This window comes from Thalassophryne amazonica, chromosome 16 (genome assembly GCF_902500255.1).
Source record: "Thalassophryne amazonica chromosome 16, fThaAma1.1, whole genome shotgun sequence".
Classification (NCBI taxonomy): Eukaryota; Metazoa; Chordata; class Actinopteri; order Batrachoidiformes; family Batrachoididae; genus Thalassophryne; species Thalassophryne amazonica.
In genome coordinates this window covers 427,716-455,637 of record NC_047118.1, presented here as the reverse complement: position 1 = coordinate 455,637, position 27,922 = coordinate 427,716, and the positions used below count along the sequence as shown (strand labels likewise).

Genomic DNA, 27,922 nt, shown 5'->3' with positions numbered 1-27,922 from the left:
GTCAAATGTCTTCCGGGGGCCAGAGCAGGCGACATTGAGGGAAATTTGAAACTGCTGGCTAAGGCTAAGCATAAATTTGGTAAGATTGTAATTCAGGTCGGCAGTAATGACACCCGGTTACGCCAATCGAAGGTCACTAAAATTAATATTGAATCGGTGTGTAACTTTGCAAAAACAATGTTGGACTCTGTAGTTTTCTCTGGGCCCCTCCCCAATCGGACCGGGAGTGACATGTTTAGCCACATATTCTCCTTGAATTGCTGGCTGTCTGAGTGGTGTCCTAAAAATGAGGTGGGCTTCATAGATAATTGGCAAAGCTTCTGGGGAAAACCTGGTCTTGTTAGGAGAGACGGCATCCATCCCACTTTGGATGGAGCAGCTCTCATCTCTAGAAATCCGGCCAATTTTATTAAACCCTCCAAATCGTGACTGTCCAGGGTTGGGACCAGGAAGCAGAGTTGTAGTCTTACACACCTCTCTGCAGCTTCTCTCCCCCTGCCATCCCCTCATTACCCCATCCCCGTAGAGACGGTGCCTGCTCCCAGACCACCAATAACCAGTAAAAATCTATTTAAGCATAAAAATTCAAAAAGAAAAAATAATATAGCACCTTCAACTGCACCACAGACTAAAACAGTTAAATGTGGTCTATTAAACATTAGGTCTCTCTCTTCTAAGTCCCTGTTAGTAAATGATATAATAATTGATCAACATATTGATTTATTCTGCCTAACAGAAACCTGGTTACAGCAGAACGAATATGTTACTTTAAATGAGTCAACACCCCCGAGTCACACTAACTGTCAGAATGCTTGAAGCACGGGCCGAGAAGGAGGATTAGCAGCAATCTTCCACTCCAGCTTATTAATTAATCAAAGACCCAGACAGAGCTTTAATTCATTTGAAAGCTTGACTCTTAGTCTTGTCCATCCAAATTGGAAGTCCCAAAAAAGTTTTATTTGTTATTATCTATCGTCCACCTGGTCATTACTGTAAGTTTCTCTGTGAATTTTCAGACCATTTGTCTGACTTAGTGCTTAGCTCAGATAAGATAATTATAGTGGGTGATTTTAACATCCACATAGATGCTGAGAGTGACAGCCTCAACACTGCATTTAATCTATAATTAGACTCAGTTGGCTTTGCTCAAAATGTAAATGAGTCCACCCACCACTTTATCCATACTTTAGATCTTGTTCTGATATATGGCATAGAGATGGAAGACTTAACAGTATTCCCTGAAAACCCCCTGTTGTCTGATCATTTCTTAATAACATTTACATTTACTTTAATGGACTACCCAGCAGTGGGGAATAAGTTTCATTACAGTAGACGTCTTTCGGAAAGCGCTGTAACTAGGTTTAAGGATATGATTCCTTCTTTGTTATGTTCTCCGATGCCATATAACAACACAGTGCAGAGTAGCTACCTAAACTCTGTGAGTGAGATAGATTATCTCGTCAATAGTTTTACATGCTCATTGAGTACAACTTTGGATGCTGTAGCTCCTCTGAAAAAGAGAGCCTTAAATCAGAAGTGCCTGACTCCATGTTATAACTCACAAACTCGCAGCTTAAAGCAGATAACCCGTAAGTTGGAGAGGAAATGGCGTCTCACTAATTTAGATCTTCATTTAGCCTGGAAAAAGAGTCTGTTGCTCTATAAAAAAGCCCTCCGTAAAGCTAGGACATCTTACTATTCATCACTAATTAAAGAGAATAAGAACAACCCCAGGTTTCTTTTCAGCACTGTAGCCAGGCTGACAAAGAGTCAGAGCTCTATTGAGCTGAGTATTCCTTTAACTTTAACTAGTAATGACTTCATGACTTTCTTTGCAAATAAAATTTTAACTATTAGAGAAAAAAAATTATTCATAACCATCCCAAAGACATATTTTTATGTTCAACTGCCTTCAGTAATGGTGGTATTTGATTAGACTCTTTCTCTCTGATTGTTCTGTCTGAGTTATTTTCATTAGTTACTTCCTCCAAACCATCAACATGTCTATTAGACCCCATTCCTACCAGGCTGCTCAAGGAAGCCCTACCATTAGTTAATGCAGTGATTTTCAACCTTTTTTGAGCCGCGGCACTTTTTATATTTACAAAATCCTGCGGCACACCACTGTCATGTGTCACGTGTCACGCACCACTAACTCGACTGTCTCTACACGGTGCGTTAGCACGTTAGCAACACGTGCAGTACAGATATGACGTAACATAGTATACTATAGTCATGGAGCTGTATATGAGAACTAGAGAGCGCAGTCCCAATGCTGCACATTAAACGAAAATGTCCCTTCATGGACAGAGACATGACGTCTCCTAACCGGGCAAAATATTGACAAAGTACCCGGATGTTAATGCATTTTCAATGGAGATTCGCGACTGAACACACTCAGAAAAATGCTCGCAAAATACGTGTTAAAATGCCAATTTGTCCTGGATATCGAGCCAGTAAAATTAAATTACATTCAATTATGTCAGGAAAGTATTAAACGTACTCTGACACACACACATTCACAAATATTAGTGTTGAAAGTTACACGGATCTGCGCTGTTAAGCTCCACTGCTCGGCTGAGCTGCTGCTGTTCAACGCAGCGCGGCTCCTAAAACCATTAAAATACATTTATATACATATTATATTTTTACACAATTATCCTTTATTGACCGAGTTTCATTCATGAAGTCAGCGGTGTGTGTGTGAACATCTCTGTGTGTGGCAGCACAGCGCAGGTCATTAATCTCATTATTTTAAGGAGCAAAAAAAAAACAAAACTCCCCAGTCTTGTCGAACAATTTTTAGTCACTAACGACAAGAATTTTAACTAGACATTGGTCTAGCAGTGGAAAATATCAACTAGACGTAAGTGAAATTAATGATCCGTGTCATCGGGCGACGCAGGTACGGCAGGAGACATACAGCTGTTTATCATCCAAATATCACGGACAAAGTGACAAGAAGAACCACAACGACTTACTTATGGAAGGAAATATTGTCTCCCTTGTTCCTCCATTTGTGACTTTGCCAACATGCGCAGCTTTCCGGCATATTCCACCTGTTTCTTGACAAGACTAAGTGAACTTCTATGCACACAAATCACTAACTTGCCCGGAATTAAAATGGCGATCACGCCTCCTTGTCAGCACACGGCTCAGCGCTACTGCGCGCCTTGCTGCCATCTACTGGAATAAAAGAGCATTACACCATATGCCACACTATTACAGCACATACACCCGATAATGGTGATATTTGATAATTGCCCACGGCACCCCTGACAATCGATCACGGCACCCTAGGGTGCCGCGGCACCCCGGTTGAGAATCACTGAGTTAATGCTTCGATCTTAAATATGATCAATCTCTCTTTGTTAGTTGGCTATGTACCACAGGCTTTTAAGGTGGCAGTAATTAAACCATTACTTAAAAAGCCATCACTTGACCCAGCTATCTTAGCTAATTATAGGCCAATCTCCAACCTTCCTTTTCTCTCAAAAATTCTTGAAAGGGTAGTTGTAAAACAGCTAACTGATCATCTGCAGAGGAATGGTCTATTTGAAGAGTTTCAGTCAGGTTTTAGAATTCATCATAGTACAGAAACAGCATTAGTGAAGGTTACAAATGATCTTCTTATGGCCTCAGACAGTGGACTCATCTCTGTGCTCGTCCTGTTAGACCTCAGTGCAGCTTTTGATACTGTTGACCATAAAATTTTATTACAGAGATTAGAGCATGCCATAGGTATTAAAGGCACTGCGCTGCAGTGGTTTGAATCATAATTATCTAATAGATTACAATTTGTTCATGTAAATGGGGAGTCTTCTTCACAGACTAAGGTTAATTATGGAGTTCCACAAGGTTCTGTGCTAGGACCAATTTTATTCACTTTATACATGCTTCCCTTAGTCAGTGTTATTAGAAAGCATTGCTTAAATTTTCATTGTTACGCAGATGATACTCAGCTTTATCTATCCATGAAGCCAGAGGACACACACCAATTAGTTAAACTGCAGGATTGTCTTACAGACATAAAGACATGGATGACCTCTAATTTCCTGCTTTTAAACTCAGATAAAACTGAAGTTATTGTACTTGGCCCCACAAATCTTAGAAACATGGTGTCTAACCAGATCCTTACTCTGGATGGCATTACCCTGACCTCTAGTAATACTGTGAGAAATCATGGAGTCATTTTTGATCAGGATATGTCCTTCAATGCGCATATTAAGCAAATATGTAGGACTGCTTTTATGCATTTGCGCAATATCTCTAAAATTAGAAAGGTCTTGTCTCAGAGTGATGCTGAAAAGCTAATTCATGCATTTATTTCTTCTAGGCTGGACTATTGTAATTCATTATTATCAGGTTGTCCTAAAAGTTCCCTGAAAAGCCTTCAGTTAATTCAAAATGCTGCAGCTAGAGTACTAACGGCATCCATCCCACTTTGGATGGAGCAGCTCTCATTTCTAGAAATCTGGCCAATTTTCTTAAATCCTCCAAACCGTGACTATCCAGGGTTGGGACCAGGAAGCAGAGTTGTAGTCTTACACACCTCTCTGCAGCTTCTCTCCCCCTGCCATCCCCTCATTACCCCATCCCCGTAGAGACGGTGCCTGCTCCCAGACCACCAATAACCAGCAAAAATCTATTTAAGCATAAAAATTCAAAAAGAAAAAATAATATAGCACCTTCAACTGCACCACAGACTAAAACAGTTAAATGTGGTCTATTAAACATTAGGTCTCTCTCTTCTAAGTCCCTGTTGGTAAATGATATAATAATTGATCAACATATTGATTTATTCTGCCTTACAGAAACCTGGTTACAGCAGGATGAATATGTTAGTTTAAATGAGTCAACACCCCCGAGTCACACTAACTGTCAGAATGCTCGTAGCACGGGCCGGGGCGGAGGATTAGCAGCAATCTTCCATTCCAGCTTATTAATTAATCAAAAACCCAGACAGAGCTTTAATTCATTTGAAAGCTTGACTCTTAGTCTTGTCCATCCAAATTGGAAGTCCCAAAAACCAGTTTTATTTGTTATTATCTATCGTCCACCTGGTCGTTACTGTAAGTTTCTCTGTGAATTTTCAGACCTTTTGTCTGACTTAGTGCTTAGCTCAGATAAGATAATTATAGTGGGCGATTTTAACATCCACACAGATGCTGAGAATGACAGCCTCAACACTGCATTTAATCTATTATTAGACTCTATTGGCTTTGCTCAAAATGTAAATGAGTCCACCCACCACTTTAATCATATCTTAGATCTTGTTCTGACTTATGGTATGGAAATTGAAGACTTAACAGTATTCCCTGAAAACTCCCTTCTGTCTGATCATTTCTTAATAACATTTACATTTACTCTGATGGACTACCCAGCAGTGGGGAATAAGTTTCATTACACTAGAAGTCTTTCAGAAAGTGCTGTAACTAGGTTTAAGGATATGATTCCTTCTTTATGTTCTCTAATGCCATATAACAACACAGTGCAGAGTAGCTACCTAAACTCTGTAAGTGAGATAGAGTATCTCGTCAATAGTTTTACATCCTCATTGAAGACAACTTTGGATGCTGTAGCTCCTCTGAAAAAGAGAGCTTTAAATCAGAAGTGCCTGACTCCGTGGTATAACTCACAAACTCGTAGCTTAAAGCAGATAACCCGTAAGTTGGAGAGGAAATGGCGTCTCACTAATTTAGAAGATCTTCACTTAGCCTGGAAAAAGAGTCTGTTGCTCTATAAAAAAGCCCTCCGTAAAGCTAGGACATCTTTCTACTCATCACTAATTGAAGAAAATAAGAACAACCCCAGGTTTCTTTTCAGCACTGTAGCCAGGCTGACAAAGAGTCAGAGCTCTATTGAGCTGAGTATTCCATTAACTTTAACTAGTAATGACTTCATGACTTTCTTTGCTAACAAAATTTTAACTATTAGAGAAAAAATTACTCATAACCATCCCAAAGACGTATCGTTATCTTTGGCTGTTAGAAAAAAAAAAATCACTCAATGACTCATGGGATTGTTTGAGCCGTGAAGGATACATCTGTTGTATCTGATCATTTTTTGGGGAAAGAAGGCTGCATTCCAAGAAGCCTTCAAAATGAGACAGCCTCGTCTATGGCCAACGAATGCAGCCTTCGAAGGATGCAGCCCCTGAATTCTCCCAACTGTATATAGAAAAAATTGACCCAGAATACATTGTGTCATCAACATCCCTTTTTGTAACAGTCCAGTGCAATTTCCACTGAGCAGTGCCTGGCTAATGTGCTTTATTTTGGAATTATTTTTTAGTGTTTGTTTGCTGTTACTTTCACATGCGATATCTCCAAGTCTGTTGTCATGGCGAATATTTCAGGAATATGACAGTTCCATAGGTGGAAAAAAAGCCTGTCTGTAAAGGGATTTTCCTGCAGTGGAAAAAACACTAGGAGCCGGTGAGTCTTGCGGAGAACGCCGCACAAGTTTATCTGACTTTGGAGAAGTATGACCACGAGGAGTGATGACAGTGGACGGCTGCGTTAGCGATCGCTACAGGAGAGAGCTGTGATGTGGACACGAACTTGAAACAGCCATCAGCCATTTCTGTTATCGATGCTTCCTGCTTATTGACTGTGGATAGACGAAAGAATCAAGCAACACAAATGTGAGGACGGCTAGTGGACATTTACTGACCATCATGTGGAACTTGAAGAATCTGGAACTATTGAAAGGAGATCATGACTTTATTTTACGTCTGCGTTGTATATGTCTCACTTATTTTGTTGCTCCCCTCGGGACATGAACTCATGATCTCCAGCACAGGAGGCGGGCGCTATGACCAGAAGGCTAAAACCTGGGCTCTGGCATTTGTTGTCAGATAGACCTTTACCTGTTGGCAGGCCCGGCGCCAGAAAAAAAATATTAAGGGGGTAATGAGTTTATCACAGGGGGCGGGGTCACCGCCCCCCCCCCCCCCCCCCCCAAAAAAAATGTGTGCACCGGAGGGGACGTGCCTCTGAGCGTGCATAATGAATTGGGTGCGCTCCGAGAAAGCTCGTGTATTTAGGCTACACCGTTGTAAGAGACTGACTGAGAGTGAAGAGTGATGACAGTATTTTTTAATTATTATTTGAACTATAGACCCTCGGTCAAGTGATCTCCTGCATACCACAAAACCAAACCAACAACTGATCTGAGAAACGACATGAGACAGTAGATTAACCCCACATACAACCCTCCATCACAAGCGCAAACACAGTGCAATTAGGCATGACAGTCACACAACGGGTCAAAGATAAACCTTTTATGTAGATATACAGTGGTCCCTCGAATATCGCGGGAGTTACGTTCTAAAAATAGCCCGCAATAGGCGAAATCCGCAAAGTAGTCAGCGTTATTTTTTACAATTATTATAGACGTTTTAAGGCTGTAAAACCCCTCACTACACACTTTAAAGTAGAGAAGCTATAGGCTAGTGACTAAACAATAGCTCTAATTAGCACCTATTGTGCTCTAGTTAGCACTCTCCTAATGACAGGACGGAAGCCTCCCCTGATGGCTCACTTAACGACTCTCTCCTGATGACGTGAATGACTCATTACCATGAACAAAAGACTGAAACTGCTTTGACCTGAGTACCACATTGTAAACAGGGGACAAAGCGTGTCTGAGACCCGCTCCGTGGTTAAGGCTGGGTTTCAACTGTTTTACAAAGAATGCTTCCTTGACAACTCTCTCAAACCATTTCTTCTCTCTGGCTAAGATTTTAACTTCCTTGCCCTCAAATGTGTGGTTAGTGTCTTTCAGGTGGAGATGAACTGCAGACTGAGGTCCACTGATGACCTCTCTGCGGTGCTGGTATAGCCTCTTGTGTAAAAGTTGCTTTGTCTCACCTATGTAGTGTTCATTACAGTTTTCCTGACATCTGATATGATACGCTACATTGCTCTGTTTGTAACTAGGGATCCTGTCCTTAGGGTGAACTAATTTCTGTCTCAAGGTGTTGACTGGTTTAAAGTAAAGTAAAGTTTAAAGTCAAGGAAGCATTCTTTGTAAAACAGGTGAAACCCAGCCTTAACCGCGGAGCGGGTCTCAGACACGCTTTGTCCCCTGTTTACAATGTGGTACTCAGGTCAATGTTGTGTGGGCCGCTGAAGCGGAGGTACTGCTGGCCCACCACCACCAGAGGGCACCCTGCCTGGAGTGCGGGCTCCAGGTGACAGCTGTCACCAATCATCTGATCTTCAGTGGTATATCAGCAAGACGACATCTCCACCTCTTTGTCGAGATATCGCTCTACCAAGGAGGTAACGTTCTCAGCTGACTGTGTTGATTTTCTGACAGGAATATCTGTTGCTTGTGTGTGTTGGACAGCAGATATTCTGTTTCTTTTTTCGACGAGAGGTGGAGGTGGTTTTCCCCACCATACGTGTTGCTGGGTGCACACGCACCCACATCTAACTGTTTTTGTTCCTCGCCAGCAGTACCAGATCCGACAAGCGGAGGCAGTGGCCACCTGGGTGTTCGGGACTTGGCGGCTCCAGTATTCCCGGGGTTCGGTGGCGGAGGAAATCGTGTGGTTCCGGTTCTGCTTTGGACGGACGTCTCTTATCTTCGAGCCTGCCCACGTGACACATTTTTTGTGAATTGACTACTTGTCTACAATTGTAATTCGCAGTGTTTGTTGTGCTTCTTCACAACAGTAAAGTGTTGTTATTTGACTTCCTCCATTGTCCGTTCATTTGCGCCCCCTGTTGTGGGTCCGTGTTCCTACACTTTCACAACAGGATATCTCGGCCAACGTCATGAACCCCGAGGGGCGTCAACCGGCTGTTGAACGGCCAATGGAAGTACAGGGCGCACAGGCGTCTGCAGGAGGAATGATCGGTGAGTTGCAGCGAATCCTCACCGCCTTTACGGCTCGGTTGGATCTAATGACCGAGCAGAACGTCCTCCTTAACCGCAGGGTGGAGGCTCTCGCCACTCAGGTGGAAGCGCGCCCTCAGGGCGCTGCTGCGGCTCTCCCTCCTGTCGATCCTGTGCGCAACGTTGACATTCCACAGGTCGTTCAACGACCCCTCCCACCTTCCCCTGAAGCATACATAAGCCCTCCAGAGCCGTACGGGGGTTGTGTGGAGACGTTCGCGGACTTTCTTATGCAGTGTTCGCTCGTCTTCGCACAACGTCCCGTCATGTACGCGACTGATGCTAGCAAGATAGCTTATGTTATAACACTGCTTCGCGGTGAGGCACGCGCTTGGGCTACAGCGCTCTGGGAGCAAAATTCACGGCTCCTTCAGACATATGATGGGTTTGTGAGGGAGTTCAGAACAGTGTTCGATCACCCAAATAGAGGAGAGACCGCTTCAGCCGTGCTGCTGTCAATGAGACAGGGGCGCCGGAGCGCAGCTGCTTATGCAGTCGACTTCCGCATCGCGGCGGTGAGGTCCGGCTGGAATAGCACTGCCCTCCGTGCCGCCTTCGTAAACGGACTGTCGTTGGTCCTGAAGGAGCACCTGGTGGCTAAGGACGAACCGCGGGATTTAGACGGGCTTATTGATCTGGTTATACGATTAGACAATCGGTTAGAAGAACGCCGTCGGGAACGAGACGAAGGGCGTGGCTGGGCACGTGCCGTCCCTCTCCCTTCCGGTTCCAACCGAGGTCCGCCCTCCCCACGCTCCATGGCCTCTACGCTCCGTGTGGTTACAGCTCCTCCTGCTGATGAAGCTATGGACACGAGCTGGGCCACATTCAGACCACCGGATAGACAGAGGAGGCTGGTCCGCGGAGCGTGCTTTGTTTGTGGCTCGATAGAGCATCAAGTGAGGGACTGCCCCGAGCGGTTAAACACCAACGCCCGCCCCTAGAAACTGGGCTAGGGGCGGGCCAAGACATTCATGTGGGACACACCCATATTGCCACACGACTCCCGGTTACAATCCTTTATGAGGATTTAACCCTTCAGGCCCCAGCACTGGTGGACACGGGCTCTGAAGGGAATTTGCTAGACAGCAAATGGGCCAGGGAGGCAGGACTCCCTCTGGTGGCACTTACTTCACCTGTGCAAGTACGGGCACTAGATGGCTCCCTACTCCCTTTAATCACACATAAGACACCTCCAGTAACTCTGGTGGTGTCAGGGAACCACCGGGAGGAGATCGAGTTTTTTGTGACTCCTGCCACCTCCCGCGTGATTCTAGGGTTCCCCTGGATGTTAAAACACAATCCCCGGATCGATTGGCCGTCCGGGGTAGTGGTTCAGTGGAGCGAGACCTGCCATCGGGTATGTTTAGGTTCCTCGGTTCCTCCCGGTTCCCAGGCTAAGGAGGAGGTCAGAGCCCCGCCCAATCTCGGGACAGTGCCGGTGGAGTACCATGACCTTGTGGACGTGTTCAGCAAGGATCTGGCGCTCACCCTTCCCCCGCACCGCCCGTACGATTGTGCCATTGATTTGGTTCCAGGCGTTGAGTTTCCGTCCAGCAGGCTGTACAACCTCTCACGACCTGAGCGCGAATCAATGGAGACCTACATCCTGGACTCTTTAGCTGCCGGGTTGATCCGGAATTCCACCTCCCAGATGGGTGCAGGTTTCTTTTTTGTGGGGAAAAAGGATGGCGGACTACATCCATGCATTGATTACAGGGGGCTGAACGAAATCACGGTTCGTAACCGATACCCATTGCCCTTGTTGGATTCAGTGTTCACGCCCCTGCATGGAGCCCAAATGTTCACTAAGCTGGATCTTAGAAATGCGTATCAACAGGTTCGGATCCGGAAGGGAGACGAGTGGAAGACGGCATTTAACACCCCCTTAGGTCACTTTGAGTACCTGGTCATGCCGTTCGGTCTTACAAACGCCCCCGCGACGTTCCAAGCATTGGTTAATGATGTCTTGCGGGATTTCCTGCACTGATTCGTCTTCGTATATCTGGACGATATACTCATCTTTTCTCCGGATCCTGAGACCCATGTCCGGCATGTACGTCAGGTCCTGCAGCGGTTGTTAGAGAACCGGCTGTTTGTGAAGGGCGAGAAGTGCGAGTTCCACCGTACTTCTTTGTCCTTCCTGGGGTTTATCATCTCCCCTAACTCCGTCGCTCCTGATCCGGCCAAGGTCGCGGCGGTGAGAGACTGGCCCCAACCCACCAGCCGTAGGAAGCTGCAACAGTTCCTCGGCTTTGCTAATTTCTACAGGAGGTTCATTAAGGGCTACAGTCAGGTAGTTAGCCCCCTGACAGCCCTGACCTCACCAAAAGTCCCCTTCACCTGGTCGGATCGTTGCGATGCCGCGTTCAAGGAGTTGAAACAGCGCTTCTCGTCTGCACCCGTTCTGGTGCAGCCCGATCCTAGTCGCCAGTTAGTGGTTGAAGTGGACGCCTCGGACTCAGGGATAGGAGCTGTGCTTTCCCAGAGCGGGAAGACCAATAAGGTCCTTCACCCGTGTGCCTATTTTTCCCGCAGGTTGACCCCGGCCGAAGGGAACTATGACGTCGGCAATCGAGAACTCCTTGCGGTGAAAGAGGCTCTTGAAGAGTGGAGACATCTGTTGGAGGGAACGTCCGTGCCATTCACGGTTTTCACTGACCACCGGAACCTGGAGTATATCAGGACCGCCAAGCGGCTGAACCCCAGTCAAGCCCGCTGGTCACTGTTCTTCGGCCGTTTTGACTTCCGGATCACCTACCGTCCCGGGACCAAAAACCAGAGATCGGATGCCTTGTCCCGGGTACATGAAGATGAAGTCAAAGCGGAGTTGTCGGATCCACTGGAACCCATCATCCCGGAGTCCACTATCGTGGCCACCCTCACCTGGGACGTATAGAGAACCATCCGGGAGGCCCTGGCACGAAGCCCGGACCCCGGAACTGGGCCGAAGAACAGACTCTACGTCCCACCAGAGGCTAGGGCTGCAGTCCTGGACTTCTGTCACTGCTCCAAGCTCTCCTGTCATCCAGGGGTGCGAAGAACCGTGGCAGTTGTCCAGCAGCGCTTCTGGTGGGCGTCCCTAGAGGCCGACGTCCGGGATTATATCCAGGCCTGCACCACCTGCGCCAGGGGCAAGGCTGATCATCGCAGGGCTTCGGGACTGCTACAGCCCCTGGTCCCACATCGGCCTGGATTTTGTCATGGGCCTCCCACCGTCCCAGGGCAACACCACCATCCTCACGATAGTGGACCGATTCTCCAAGGCGGCCCACTTCGTGGCCCTCCCGAAGCTCCCGACTGCTCAGGAGACAGCGGACCTCCTGGTCCACCACGTCGTCCGGCTGCATGGGATTCCAACAGACATCATCTCCGATCGCGGTCCCCAGTTCTCCTCACAAGTCTGGAGGAGCTTCTGCCGGGAACTGGGGGCCACGGTGAGTCTCTCATCCGGGTATCATCCCCAGACCAACGGGCAAGCAGAACGGGCCAATCAGGAGGTGGAACGGGCCCTGCGTTGCGTGACGGCCGCGCACCCGGCGGCCTGGAGTACCCATTTGGCCTGGATCGAGTATGCCCATAACAGCCAGGTGTCGTCAGCCACCGGCCTCTCCCCTTTTGAGGTGTGTCTGGGGTACCAGCCTCCTTTGTTTCCGGTGGTTGAGGGAGAGGTCGGTGTGCCCTCGGTCCAGGCCCACCTGCGGAAGTGCCGTCGGGTGTGGCGTGCCGCCCGTTCTGCTTTGCTGAGGGCCGGGATGAGGACGAAAGCCCATGCAGACCGTCGGCGGACCCCGGCCCCTACGTATCGGCCAGGGCAGGAAGTGTGGTTGTCAACAAAGGACATTCCCCTCCAAGTGATCTCACCTAAACTGCAGGATCGGTACATCGGTCCATTTAAAATCCTCAAGGTCATCAGTCCAGCCGCGGTGAGGCTTCAGCTTCCGGCCTCACTGCGGATCCATCCCGTTTTCCATGTGTCCCGGATTAAGCCACATCACACCTCACCCCTCTGTACTCCGGGTCCGGCACCACCTCCTGCCCGGATCATTGATGGCGAGCCGGCTTGGACTGTGCGCCGGCTCTTGGATGTCCGAAGGATGGGCCGGGGCTTCCAGTATTTGGTGGACTGGGAGGGGTACGGCCCCGAAGAACGCTCCTGGGTGAAGAGGAGCTTCATCCTGGACCCGGCCCTCCTGGCCGATTTCTACCGCCGCCACCCGGACAAGCCTGGTCGGGCGCCAGGAGGCGCTCGTTGAGGGGGGGGTCCTGTTGTGTGGGCCGCTGAAGAGGAGGTATTGCTGGCCCACCACCACCAGAGGGCACCCTGCCTGGAGTGCGGGCTCCAGGCACCAGAGGGCGCTGCCGCCTCACAGGAGCAGCCGGGGTGACAGCTGTCACTTATCACCTATGACAGCTGTCACCAATCATCTGATCTTCAGTGGTATATCAGCAAGACGACATCTCCACCTCTTTGCCGAGATATCGCTCTACCAAGGAGGTAACGTTCTCAGCTGACTGTGTTGACTTTCTGACAGGAATATCTGTTGCTTGTGTGTGTTGGACAGCAGATATTCTGTTTCTTTTTTCGACGAGAGGTGGAGGTGGTTTTCCCCACCATACGTGTTGCTGGGTGCACACGCACCCACATCTAACTGTTTTTGTTCCTCGCCAGCAGTACCAGATCCGACAAGCGGAGGCAGTGGCCACCTGGGTGTTCGGGACTTGGGGGCTCCAGTATTCCCGGGGTTCGGTGGCAGAGGAAATCGTGTGGTTCCGGTTCTGCTTTGGACGGACGTCTCTTATCTTTGAGCCTGCCCACGTGACACATTTTTTGTGAATTGACTACTTGTCTACAATTGTAATTCGCCGTGTTGGTTGTGCTTCTTCACAACAGTAAAGTGTTGTTATTTGACTTCCTCCATTGTCCGTTCATTTGCGCCCCCTGTTGTGGGTCCGTGTTCCTACACTTTCACAACAGTCAAAGAAGTTTCAGTCTTTTGTTCATGGTAATGAGTCATTCATGTCATCAGGAGAGAGTCGTCAAGGGAGCCATCAGGGGAGGCTTCCGTCCTGTCATTAGGAGAGTGCTAACTAGAGCACAATAGGTGCTAATTAGAGCTATTGTTTAGTCACTAGCCTATAGCAGTCAGCCTCTCGGTAGGTGGGGTCTGGTTAGGTTAAAAAACTCCAGCTTTTGTTGGCTTCTGGTTTATTCTTCTCTATAAGAGTCAAGACAGAAGTCAGACTACCAGAGCAAGAATTTTAGCTGAGGAAGCTTCTGTGATTTGAAGCGAAACGTCCTCACGTCAAGCAACCCAGTCCAGTCGAAGATTCAAGCTTCTCTACTATGGAAACCACCTGGACAACTGAGAGCCTACACAGATACACACTTTAAACATTTTTCTCAAACAGGCATGACCATTTTCTCACTTTTCTCTCGTGTGTAAACACTCAAAGTTCAAACCTTAGTAGAAAAATAAGACCAACCTGTTTTCAGGCCCAAACATTTGTTTGAGAAATAAAAATAGAATGTTTTCCTATAAATAATTATGATGGCTTTTAGAACTAACAAATTTAATTTTAACGATCAACCTACAAGGTTGGACACATAAGAAATTATTAATAGTGACTGACCAGTATTTCACAGTTCCTCTGATCGCGCCTCTTCGTCATGGCGCCGTGCCACTGTTGCGCCTTTTTCCACTCACACCTCGCTGCAGGTGTCTTTTTCCGAGTGAAGAACACAGTTATGGGTAGTTGTTGGCGCTCTTTTTTCTTCTGGGCGAGAAGATTCTTATAAACAGACACGCAGAACACAATGCGTGTGCTCTCCCTTCGCGCGCCGCAACAGGTGTCCCGTCATCTCGACAGAACACCGGCCTGCTTGATGAGGACGCAGAGCACAATGCGCTGTAAAAAAAAAAAAAAAAAAAAAGCATGCAAAATTGGAGTAAAAAAATCTGCGAAACTGCGAGGCGCTATATTTTCCAGTATTTCTTTTTCTTTCTTTTTTATTTTTATTTTTGATAACTCTGAGGGGGCGAAGTTGATGACGTGAGGGGGCGTCGCCCCCAAATGCCCCCTCGTGGCGCCGGGTCCGCCTGTTGGGGAGTGAGGTTTACTGACTACCACACGCACAGCGACTCCTGCTGGCCTCCGTCACATTTACATACAAAACCATGTGAAACTGGAGCAGCGCCAGACAGCAGAATGATATTCTACATGGCTGCTGTGGGTGAAATCAGTAAAAATCAGGTAAAATCAGTGGGATGTGGGTGTGTTTCAGGATATGTAATTTATTACTAGTTTGTTTGTGGTTATCTAGTCTTATTTAGACGTATTTGATGTTTTATTTCTGAATACACTACGGGTTACAAAGGAGGCAGAGCCAAAAATATGTTGCTTGGTGAGTCTTAGAAAATTCAGGCAAAAACAGAGTGCCCCCTATGGCAGTACATAGGTACTGCCATAGGGGGCGCCACATATAGGTACTTATATGTGGTAGGGAGACACAACCAAACTCATCCCTTCATTCTTCTCGTTTACTGAAATTTGCACCCAGCTTAATGGCGCATTACTGCCACCTTCTGCTCTGGAGTGGAACTCAAACAGTAAATTTACAACATATAAATAGACCTTTAACAGGTCTCACTGGAGTGAAAAAAGTGCCACTGAATCAGGACATCTACTGATACCACAAAGATGTGGAAAGGACTCACTTTATCTTAGTGAAGTCACAAGCGAAAAAGGTTTGTAACAAGCTTCAGGTTTGCCAGATGAGATGTAGCGATTCATGGTCCATGTTCATTTTTTGTGACGTGGAAAAGTAAAAGCACATCAGGGCGCTGACTGCTGGAGACGTCATCAATAAATTATGTTCTCAAGCATCTGTTGTGTAAAAGTGTAATGACACGGACCCACAACAGGGGGCGTAAATGAACGGTCAATGGAAATAAAAAGTAACACTTTTAATGTTGTGAAATGTGCACAATGGATACAGATACAATTCAATACTACAGTCAATTATACAGTTGATGTCGTGTGGGCAGGCTCGAGGATAGGAGACGCCTGTCCAAATAGGAGTCGGGACCCACACGATTTCCACCGCCAACGGATCTGGAACACACCGGAGCCGCCAAGTCCCGAGTCACCAGGTGGCCACCGTCTCCAGCTGTCAGATTGTGTACTGCTGGCAGGAAGCAGAAACAGTCAAGTGAGTAAACAGTAAACAGTCAGCAGAGTTCTGATAAAGGGGAGAAAACACCTCCACCTCCTGTTTCTCAACTCAGTGTTCGTGCAGAATCCAATGTCACACTAATTAATGTAGTAGTGATCCGGGCAGGAGGTGGCGCTGGTCCAGGAGTGCAGAGGTTGGAGGAGTGACACGGTTTTCTCCGGGACACGTGAAAGACTGGATGTATCCACAGTGAAGCTGGCAGCCTCAGCTTCACTGCGGATTCACTGCTGGACTGAGGACTTTGATGATAGGGAAAGGTCCGATGTATCTGTCCTTCAGTTTGTGGGAGTCCACCTGCAGAGGGATGTCCTTAGTTGACAGCCAAACCTCCTGCCCGGGCTGGTATGCAGGGGCCGGGGTACGCCGGCGGTCTGCATGGTCCTTAACCCTTGTCCGGGCTGTCAGAAGGGCAGAGCAGACAGTGCGCCACACCCGACGGCATCTTCTGAGGTGGGCCTGGACCGAGGGGACCTCAACCCCTCCCCCCACGGCTGGAAACAATGGGGGTTGGTACCCCAAACACGCCTCAAAGGGGGAGAGGCCGGTGGCAGATGAGACCTGACTGTTATGGGCGTATTCGATCCAGGCCAGGTGTTGACTCCAGGCCGTCGGGTGTGTGGAGGTGACACACTGCAGGGCCTGCTCCAGGTCTTGGGGGTGGTACCCGGACGAGAGGCTCATGGTGGCCCCCAGTTCCCTACAGAAACTCCAGACTTGCGAGGAGAACTGGGGACCACGATCAGAGACTACGTTCGTGGGGATACCATGCAGACACACGACATGGTGGACCAGGAGGTCTGCAGTCTCCTGGGCCGTTGGGAGCTTTGTGAGGGCCACGAAGTGGGCCGCCTTGGAGAACTGGTCCACTATCGTCAGGATGGTCGTCATACCCTGGGACGCAGGGAGACCCGTGATGAAGTCCAGGCCTATGTGGGACCACGGGCGACGAGGCACCGGCAGCGGCTGGAGGAGTCCTTGGGCCTTCTTATGATCAGCCTTGCCCCTGGCACAGGTGGTGCAGGCCTGGACATACTCCCGGACGTCGGTCTCCATCGACGCCCACCAGAAGCGCTGCCAGACCACTGCCACGGTTCTACGCACCCCTGGGTGACAGGAGAGCTTTGAACCGTGACAGAAGTCCAAGACCACAGCCCTGGCCTCTGGTGGGACGTACAGCCGGTTCTTAGGTCCATCTCTGGGGTCCGGGTGTCGTGTCAGGGCCTCCCTGACGGTCTTCTCCACGTCCCAGGTTAGGGTTGCAACGACAGTGGACTCGGGGATGATGGTGTCCGGTGGATCCGACAGCTCTGGCCTGACTTCCTCTTCATGCACCCAGGACAGTGCATCGGACCGTTGGTTTTTAGTCCCGGGGCGATACGTGATCTGGAAGTCAAACCGACCAAAGAACAGTGACCAACGGGCTTGCCTGGAGTTCAGACGCTTGGCGGTCCGGATGTATTCCAGGTTCCGATGGTCCGTGAAAACCGTGAAGGGAACCGTGGCTCCCTCCAGAAGGTGTCTCCACTCCTCAAGAGCCTCTTTCACCGCCAGAAGTTCCCAACTGCCGACGTCATAGTTCCTCTCAGCCGGGGTCAACCTGCGGGAATAGTAGGCACAAGGATGGAGTACCTTATCAGACTCCCCACTCTGGGACAGCACGGCTCCTATCCCTGAGTCAGAGGCATCCACTTCGACAATAAACTGGCGATCAGGGTCAGGCTGCACCAGAACTGGTGCAGTCGAGAACCGACGTTTCAACTCCTTAAACGCGGCTTCGCACCGATCCGACCAGGTGAAGGGGACTTTAGTGGAGGTCAGGGCTGTCAGGGGGCTAACAACCTGACTGTAGCCCTTAATGAACCTCCGATAAAAGTTTGCAAAACCGAGGAACTGTTGCAGCTTCCTACGGCTTGTTGGTTGGGGCCAATCTCTCACCGCCGCAACCTTGGCCGGATCAGGGGTGACGGAGTTGGAGGAGATTATGAACCCCAGGAAGGACAAAGAAGCGTGGTGGAACTCACACTTCTCGCCCTTCACAAACAGCCGGTTCTCCAACAACCGCTGCAGGACCTGACGTACATGCTTAACTTGGGTCTCAGGATCCGGGGAGAAGATGAGAATATCGTCCAGATACACGAAGACGAACCGATGCAGGAAGTCCCGCAAGACGTCATTAACCAAGGCTTGGAACGTCGCGGGCGCATTGGTGAGACCGAATGGCATGACCAGGTACTCAAAGTGACCTAATGGGGTGTTAAATGCTGTCTTCCACTCGTCTCCCTTCCAGATCCGAACCAGGTGATACGCATTTCTAAGATCCAACTTTGTGAAAATTTGGGCTCCATGCAGGGGCGTGAACACCGAATCCAGCAGGGGTAACGGGTATCGGTTGCGAACTGTGATCTCGTTCAGCCCTCTGTAATCAATGCATGGATGGAGTCCGCCGTCCTTCTTACCCACAAAAAAGAAACCAGCCCCCATCGGGGATGTGGAGTTCCGGATCAACCCGGCAGCCAAAGAGTCCCGGATGTAGGTCTCCATAGATTCGCGTTCCGGACGTGAGAGGTTGTACAACCTGCTGGACGGGTACTCAGCGCCCGGTACCAATCAATCAATCAATCAATCAATTTTTTTATATAGCGCCAAATCACAACAAACAGTTGCCCCAAGGCGCTTTATATTGTAAGGCAAGGCCATACAATAATTATGTAAAACCCCGACGGTCAAAACGACCCCCTGTGAGCAAGCACTTGGCTACAGTGGGAAGGAAAAACTCCCTTTTAACAGGAAGAAACCTCCAGCAGAACCAGGCTCAGGGAGGGGCAGTCTTCTGCTGGGACTGGTTGGGGCTGAGGGAGAGAACCAGGAAAAAGACATGCTGTGGAGGGGAGCAGAGATCGATCACTAATGATTAAATGCAGAGTGGTGCATACAGAGCAAAAAGAGAAAGAAACAGTGCATCATGGGAACCCCCCAGCAGTCTACGTCTATAGCAGCATAACTAAGGGATGGTTCAGGGTCACCTGATCCAGCCCTAACTATAAGCTTTAGCAAAAAGGAAAGTTTTAAGCCTAATCTTAAAAGTAGAGAGGGTGTCTGTCTCCCTGATCTGAATTGGGAGCTGGTTCCACAGGAGAGGAGCCTGAAAGCTGAAGGCTCTGCCTCCCATTCTACTCTTACAAACCCTAGGAACTACAAGTAAGCCTGCAGTCTGAGAGCGAAGCGCTCTATTGGGGTGATATGGTACTACGAGGTCCCTAAGATAAGATGGGACCTGATTATTCAAAACCTTATAAGTAAGAAGAAGAATTTTAAATTCTATTCTAGAATTAACAGGAAGCCAATGAAGAGAGGCCAATATGGGTGAGATATGCTCTCTCCTTCTAGTCCCCGTCAGTACTCTAGCTGCAGCATTTTGAATTAACTGAAGGCTTTTTAGGGAACTTTTAGGACAACCTGATAATAATGAATTACAATAGTCCAGCCTAGAGGAAATAAATGCATGAATTAGTTTTTCAGCATCACTCTGAGACAAGACCTTTCTGATTTTAGAGATATTGCGTAAATGCAAAAAAGCAGTCCTACATATTTGTTTAATATGCGCTTTGAATGACATATCCTGATCAAAAATGACTCCAAGATTTCTCACAGTATTACTAGAGGTCAGGGTAATGCCATCCAGAGTAAGGATCTGGTTAGACACCATGTTTCTAAGATTTGTGGGGCCAAGTACAATAACTTCAGTTTTATCTGAGTTTAAAAGCAGGAAATTAGAGGTCATCCATGTCTTTATGTCTGTAAGACAATCCTGCAGTTTAGCTAATTGGTGTGTGTCCTCTGGCTTCATGGATAGATAAAGCTGGGTATCATCTGCGTAACAATGAAAATTTAAGCAATACCGTCTAATAATACTGCCTAAGGGAAGCATGTATAAAGTGAATAAAATTGGTCCTAGCACAGAACCTTGTGGAACTCCATAATTAACTTTAGTCTGTGAAGAAGATTCCCCATTTACATGAACAAATTGTAATCTATTAGACAAATATGATTCAAACCACCGCAGCGCAGTGCCTTTAATACCTATGGCATGCTCTAATCTCTGTAATAAAATTTTATGGTCAACAGTATCAAAAGCAGCACTGAGGTCTAACAGAACAAGCACAGAGATGAGTCCACTGTCCGAGGCCATAAGAAGATCATTTGTAACCTTCACTAATGCTGTTTCTGTACTATGATGAATTCTACCAGATCTATGGCACAATCGTACGGACGGTGCGGGGGCAGCGTGAGTGCCAGATCCTTGCTGAAGACGTCAGCAAGATCATGGTACTCAGCTGGCACCGCTGCGAGATTGGGGAGGGGGACTTGAACCTCCTCCTTGGCTAGTACACTGGGTGGAACCGAGGATCCTAAAAATTCCCGGTGGCATGTTTTGCTCCACTACGTTACAACCACAGACGGCCAATCAATCTGGGGATTGTGTTTTACCATCCATGGATAACCCAAAATCACCCGGGAGGTAGAAGGTGTTACATAAAACACAATCTCCTCCCTGTGATTCCCAGACACAACCAGTGTCAATGGCTGTGTCTGGTGTGTGATCAATGGGAGAAGGGTGCCATCTAGTGCCCGAACTGACAAAGGTGACGGTAAGGCCACCAGAGGGAGCCCTACCTCCCTAGCCCATCTGCTGTCCAGCAGATTCCCCTCCGACCCCGTGTCCACCAGTGCTGGGGCGTGAAGGGTGAGATCCCCACTCAGAATCATGACTGGGATTCGTGCGGATTTGTGGGATTTCCCCTCGTGAGTGTTATGGCCCACCCTTAGCCCAGTCTCTAAGGGCGGGCGTTGTAGTTTGACCGTTTGGGGCAATTTCTCTGAATGTGCTCACTCGAGCCGCAGAAAAAACACTCCCCGCGGGCCAGCCTCCGTTGTCTGATTTCTGATTTTACTTTAGCCCTGCTCGTGTCCATAGCTTCGTCAGCAGGAGGAGCTGTCGCCTTCGGACCCGGAAGGAAGAGGGACGGCTTGTGCCCGGCCACGCCCTTCGCCTTGCTCCCGGCGATGTTCTTCTAGTCGGTTGTCTAGCCGTATAACTAGATCGACAAGCCCATCTAAATCCCGCGGCTCATCCTTCGCCAGCAAATGCTCCTTCAGGACCGGAGACAGTCCGTTTACGAAGGCGGCGCGGAGCGCAACGTTATTCCAGCCGGACCTCGCTGCCGCGATGCGGAAGTTGACTGCATATTCGGCTGCGCTCCGACGCCCCTGTCTCATCGACAGCAGCACGTTCGAAGCGGTCTCGCCTCTATTGGGGTGATCAAACACTTGTTTGAACTCCCGCATAAACCCAGTGTATGTAGTAAGGAGCCGTGAGTTCTGCTCCCAAAGCGCCGTAGCCCAGGCGCGTGCCTCTCCTCAAAGCAGATTTACCACATAAGCCACCCTGCTAGCGTCAGACGCGTACATGACCGGACGCTGTGAAAAGACGAGCGAACACTGCATTAAAAAGTCAGCGCACGTCTCGACACAGTCTCCATACAGCTCTGGAGGGCTTATGTATGCTTCAGGGGATGGGGGGGGGTTCTGGAATGTCTGTATCTGGCACTCGGGCAGCAGGAGGAGGTGCCACAGCAGCGCCCTGCGTGTGCGCTTCCACCTGAGCGGTGACAGCCTCCATCCTCCGACTGAGGATAACGTTCTGCTCGGTTACCAAGTCCAACCGAGCAGTGAAGGCAGTTAGGATTTGCTGCAGCTCACCTAGTATGCCTCCTGCTGGCCCCTGTGCACCCTGCGTTTCCATTGGTGGTTCACTCGATGGTTGACGCCCCTCAGGATCCATGACGTTGGCCGAGAAATCCTGTTGTGTAAAAGTGTAATGACACAGACCCACAACAGGGGGCGTAAATGAACGGTCAATGGAAATAAAAAGTAACACTTTTAATGTTGTGAAATGTGCACAACGGATACAAATACAATTCAATACTACAGTCAATTATACAGTTGATGTCGTGTGGGCAGGCTCGAGGATAGGAAACGCCTGTCCAAACAGGAGTCGGGACCCACACGATTTCCACCGCCAATGGATCTGGAACACACCGGAGCCGCCAAGTCCCGAGTCACCAGGTGGCCACCGTCTCCAGCTGTCAGATCGGGTACTGCTGGCAGGAAGCAGAAACAGTCAAGAGTGGGTGTCTGAGCACACACCCAGTAAACAGTCAGCAGAGTTCTGATAAAGGGGAGAAAACACCTCCACCTCCTGTTTCTCAACTCAGTGTTCGTGCAGAATCCAATGTCACACTAATTAATGTAGTAGTGAGGAGCGGGAACGCCAACTCCTCTCGACTTCCACAAACTCAGCCTCAAGCTGCGAGTGTACAAAGGATATGTCTACAAACTCAGAACACAGATTAACAGCTTTTCGATCTTAGAAGCAAAATACGTTGCAACAATAAGCTTAGCTGATCAAAGCACAAAGACGGCTGAGAGTTTACCTGAATACTTCAGATGATTTCTCGGCAGGGGTGTGGTGTCTTCTCCAGGCTTTTATGGATGGCATGATGAGATGATGAGTGACAGCTGTCAGGGTTCCTGAAGCTCCTGGCGGCGAACTGCGCCCTCTGGTGCCTGAAGCCCGTCTACAGGCAGGGCGCCCTCTGGTGTTGGCCAGCAGTACCTCCTCTTCGGGCGACCCACACAACAGCATCTTTAGTTTGGGGAAGTTGAGGAAGGTTTCTAGGAATTTATTTCCAGCTCATCACCCTTAAAAACAGTCAGATCTAAATCATCAACATAATTTCAGCATTTTTACCAGTATTGGCGTGTAATATCAAAGGTGATGTTCTCATTGTATGAAAGACCCTCATGGCTTTCCTTCAAAATCCTCAACCCAGGTTCACGTCCACATCGCGCAGCCCTTTAATCAGCAGTGACGGAGGTGATGAAGTTGTAACTGACACTCATACGTTGTGATGAAACCATAAATGAACTGACCTCACTGTCAGCGGTGTCCGGTGATTTACATAATGCAGCCTGGAAGCGAGCTCACGGCATCAGCACAAAATCTGCACAGTGAGCAGAGCGCATCATAAATTCTTTCTAAACACAGATGCCCATTGCTCTTATGAACACAGCACCTGCTTATTTAAAAATCTACTCCACAACACTTGGAAATAAATCCAAGAAGAGAGCAGACGGTCGCAAATCAAACACCATCTATTCAGGTGTGGAGGAAAGCTACTTTCTAAAATGTTGGTTGCTGTTCATGAATGGCATAATGGCATTTTTGTCCTTGGAACTTATAAAGTCAAGGCCGTGTGGTAGGTACTGCGTACAAGCAACGAGTGTTCCACCCTTGACTGAATACACTTATTGTTTTCATTGGCATAAGAAATGTCGCGTAGACTAAGTTCTACCAAGAAGACTTTGTTTTCAAAGCTTTCATTCAGATTCAGAATCAGTAACAGCTGTTTCTCTAATTGGAAGCAGCTGCTCCTCACCTTAGTCATCAATTCACGACCAATAGGAAGTGTACGTTATTTAAAAATGTCTGTTCTAACTCAACTTTCTGCTCACAGTTGCTGACCTGAAATGGTACCTCCTCCACCCCCCTTCCACTAGTTGGTCCCTGTCTGATGCTGGAGGTAGGCTACACCCCTGCCTCATTCCAATGGCAGGATTCAAAATCATCATACTCCTTCAGTGTCGCAACTGGGACCACCCGCAATGACTGTTACAACATTCTATACAAGCTCTCTATGGATTTAATCTCCACCCGTTTTTAGTCTCCTCATGTTTGAACTGGATGGATGCATACTTCCTTTAACACACAAATTCACGACTAACATCTCTGGTTTATTTTATCCTGCTGTTTAGTCACCAGTCTGCTCTGTGTACACCTGATCTGATCTGTCAGATCTCAGAACGTAAGCAGAGTTGATCCTGATTAGTACTTGGGGTGGGAGACCTGTTAGGGAGACCAGGGGCTGTGTCTTTCTCCAGGGAAAACTGGGGTTGCATCAGGAAGGGCGTCCAGCACAGAACCTTACCCACTGTGGATCTGTACTGAACCCCTTGTGCCGATTGTGACAAGAAACGGGACCAGCCAAAAGACGAACAACATAGTGACTGATCTTCTTGTTTTCCAAGCAAAATCCCAAACAGCGCAAAACCAAATCGTAACTCATATGAACTACAGCATCATCCTGAAACCATAAACAGACTCTTCATTACAAAAACACAGAACAAAAGCCTGTGGAGGGTCAGATGGGGGTCAGGCACACTGAATTGTTGTAGATAATTTTGTTTTTTCACAGTTCAAGCATGTTGCAAATAATGAAAAGATTTTAGATATAAAATAATGAGCTTTGACCTCTGGTGCACCAAAACCTGCATCTTTTAGAATCCAAAATCAGCTGAGTTTATGAACATTTTGCAAACCCACTCTCTCACTCCACTGATCCGACGCTTGCCCTGACAATCACGTGGAATCGACTCTGTGTGAATGCTGATGCAGGATCTTCCAAAAGTTTACACCACACCAACTCCACAAAGGTTCAAACGGTTCCTCTGTGAGCTGCTAACTGCACAGAGCTTGGACAGCAAAAATGAAGCTGAGCGGCTGAGTGAGCTCACCTCGGCCAGCGTGTACAAATTAAAAAATAAGAGCTGCAGGAAAGTAAAACAGGAATCAAACAGTGGATAGGATATGTGTCTGTTGATGGTGCCAAAAACTTTTCATCAGTACTGCAAACTGGCAATGCCTGTTGAAACACTGCCAGCATGCACACTGCTTATTTAAATTCTGTTTTATATATCTAATACTATAAGTAACAGTTTCATCATCGTCAGCCTGTACTCGAGGTTCTTGAAATAGCAAAATCCCCACCTGGTGGACAATTACCATCAATGCAGGTACAACAATATTCAACAAGAGCTCTAGTATACACTGTTATATGAGATATTTAGCACCTCTTAATGATTTTCACACTACTGGACTGTATAATTCTGTGGAGGTCTTAATTAGTCCCTTAACCAAGCTCTGGACTGAATACCTTTGGTACTAGGTTTTTTGGAGGATCCTTGGGTACCACTGGAATGACTTTGTGTCAAATAAATGGTTGTGTAGGGAGTCTCAGATGAGCTGTACCAATTGTATTGTGGGTAAATATCAGCATCTACATTTTAGACATGTGGTGTGGAGGTTGCTTCAGTGTTGAGGACTCTAGCAACCAGGAAAGGCCACAGGGGCCAAGTTTTACCCACCTGCAGCATCTAGATGGTTACTTTCCAGAGGTGGAGATGGAGTGGTTGTCTGGCTGAGTGGTTGCCATCCAGGACCCAAAGGGGTTTTATACCATGGGGTATGTTTCTCAGACCTGATCTGATCAAGCTCAAAACCGCAGACCTCAGCAACACTTCAATACTTTTTGAGTTGAGACAACAAAGTCAAAGTTGACATACAAATGCGCCGATGATAAATCCAGAGGAGCTTTTTCCATTAAGGTGTCTTGTGGTAAATGCAGCCGCGTTTGACTCGTGATGAATATGACAGCAGGAGCTGGAGGGAAATGAGGTTATGTCAGTGAGTAATGTTGGTTTATTGTAAACACAATACCTCAGATCAGCATTTGCTGTCATCAACCAATGAACCACGGTGTGAGTGTGTGCGCAGGTTCTCCAAAACGCTCTTGGCCTTACCAAAAGTATCCGGCAGCTCAAGATGTGAACTATTTGTGTGAAGGAACAACATGTATCTGCAGATGTAGTAGTAGTCAGTTAACACAGCAACTGTCCAACAACGTGCACAAAAAAGAAAATAGTGCATAAAATAGTGACTTGTGCACTTGAGGAGTGTGGTACTACCGTGGTACTGCACTGGTACTGTAATGCAAAGTCCAGCAGTGTCCCTCTTCCTCAGCCTGCAGGTGCAGGATTATTAAATACTGGATTCCTCTGAAGTAGAAGAAAGACTCAGGATCCCTGTGGATGATCAATAATTGTGATTGTGAATCTCTCACGCTCTGTCTTTGAGGCAAAGACTGTGACGACATCAAGACTTGGAGGCTGGAGACTCTCTGCTGACAAGAGACGAGATACTAAATGTGGACTCATCCACTGGGTATATTTACGTTTCTGCCAAAGCACCATTTCAAAAGTAGTTTGAACACCTACATCAATCAATGGACGATCAATACATAGACCAGGATTCGATTCCTCGTCTGTGCTTCACTCTACCTGTCTGACACTTCAGGTGTATTGTCCCAGTCCAGCCAGCTGTATATGGGTTCTGGCTTTAGCTGGAGAAGTAACCTCTGATGGACTGGCGTCCCGTCCAGGGGGAGGTGTAGACTCACACCTGCTTCACTCTTTGGTATCCGGGGATACGCACAGACCCGCTGCACCACGGGGCCGGTACAGGACTTAAATGGACTGCATTTATATAGTGCTTATCAATCTGCATCAGTGCTCAAAGCACTTTACAATGATGCCTCACATTCACCCATTCACACAGACACACTCACACACCGATGTCAGGGTGCTGCCATGCGGGACGCTCACTACACACAGGGAGCAACTCAGGGATTCAGACTTACTCACTACTCAGCACAATATCACGCTTCACCAGCAGAGACAAAATGGTTAATAAAATAATACAAATGGCAGCACTGTGAGACAACTGCCACAAGCCCGGGATTACAAATGGAGTTGTCCAAGAGAGTAAATGCAGAGTTATTCATGTTTTATTTTGCTGAGCCTGAATCCATCCTGAAATATAGAAGAAATGCTGCATTGCAAAAGGAAAGTGATTTGTAAAAACAAAAACGGGTGATGGCGGCACATCCACGGTTACTGCTGGATGTGGAGATCTATCAGGTGGTATCTCTTTGGTCTTCCCATCACTGTCAGGTCCTTCAAAAGTACCTAATTCACCGTCATCATGGCAATCTCTTGGCAGTGAGGAAAACTGTCTCTTGACTGATTCCTGCACAGGATGGTGGACACAGAAAACATCTAAATCCAGGGTCGATCTAGAGACAGCTGGAGAGAGCTGTGCACAGCGACAGACACAGGGTCCTTCACAGATCCTTAGCCTGGTCTGATGGCTGGGAAATCCCAGATGATCAGGGTCTGAGGACCTGCTGCAGCCTTCATCCACCTTCACAGCTGTTTGTTTACAAACCATTGCCTCCCCGCCTGATCCGTCCTTGAGGACTTCTTGTTTCACCAGAGCCCAATTACCTGTCTTGTGTTCAGGGTTCCTGTTGGACCTTCATGGTTACCGTATCGTCCATAGCGAACACAAGGTCCCCACCAATTCCTCATGAAGTACTTTGGCTAATGCTATTCATTAACAAACATCCCATGGAACACCCCAGCCAGTGCAAATGTCTGACCCATCAGACATTTGCTAGACTGATGTCAGAAATTAGAAATGATTTTGTTGTGTTTTGTGGAACTGGAAAAGCCCCCCCCCTCCGCTGTGGAAACATGTACACATGTGTGTGATCTGGATGTGACACACAGAAGGGAACACACCCGTCATGATCTCTGAGCTCGCCAGATTGAAAAGACATTTGTGTTCAGACCTCAACAAATCCAACTCAAACGTGTTTCAAACCACGGAGAAAACTACCCGTCTTTAAAAACCTGTGTGTGTGTGTATGTGTGTGTTAGTGTGTGTGTATGTGTGTGTTAGTCAATCAATCAATCAATCAATTTTTTTATATAGCGCCAAATCACAACAAACAGTTGCCCCAAGGTGCTTTATATTGTAAG

General features: G+C 47.8%; 1 protein-coding gene and 1 long non-coding RNA gene across 2 annotated transcripts in view; both read right to left on the bottom strand.

Moving 5' to 3' along the window:
- The window catches only part of LOC117528139 (voltage-dependent calcium channel gamma-2 subunit), a 144,949-nt gene that overhangs the window by 50,252 nt on the left and 66,775 nt on the right, over nucleotides 1–27,922 (bottom strand). The gene's annotated exons all lie outside the window — the stretch shown is intronic.
- The window catches only part of LOC117528142, a 12,611-nt gene continuing 3,867 nt past the window's right edge, over nucleotides 19,179–27,922 (bottom strand). Inside the window, exons 2-3 of the long non-coding RNA XR_004565682.1 lie at nucleotides 19,570–19,575; nucleotides 19,179–19,189 (exon numbers count right to left, since the gene is read on the bottom strand). This is a non-coding gene — a long non-coding RNA (uncharacterized LOC117528142). The remainder of the gene's footprint in view (nucleotides 19,190–19,569; nucleotides 19,576–27,922) is intronic.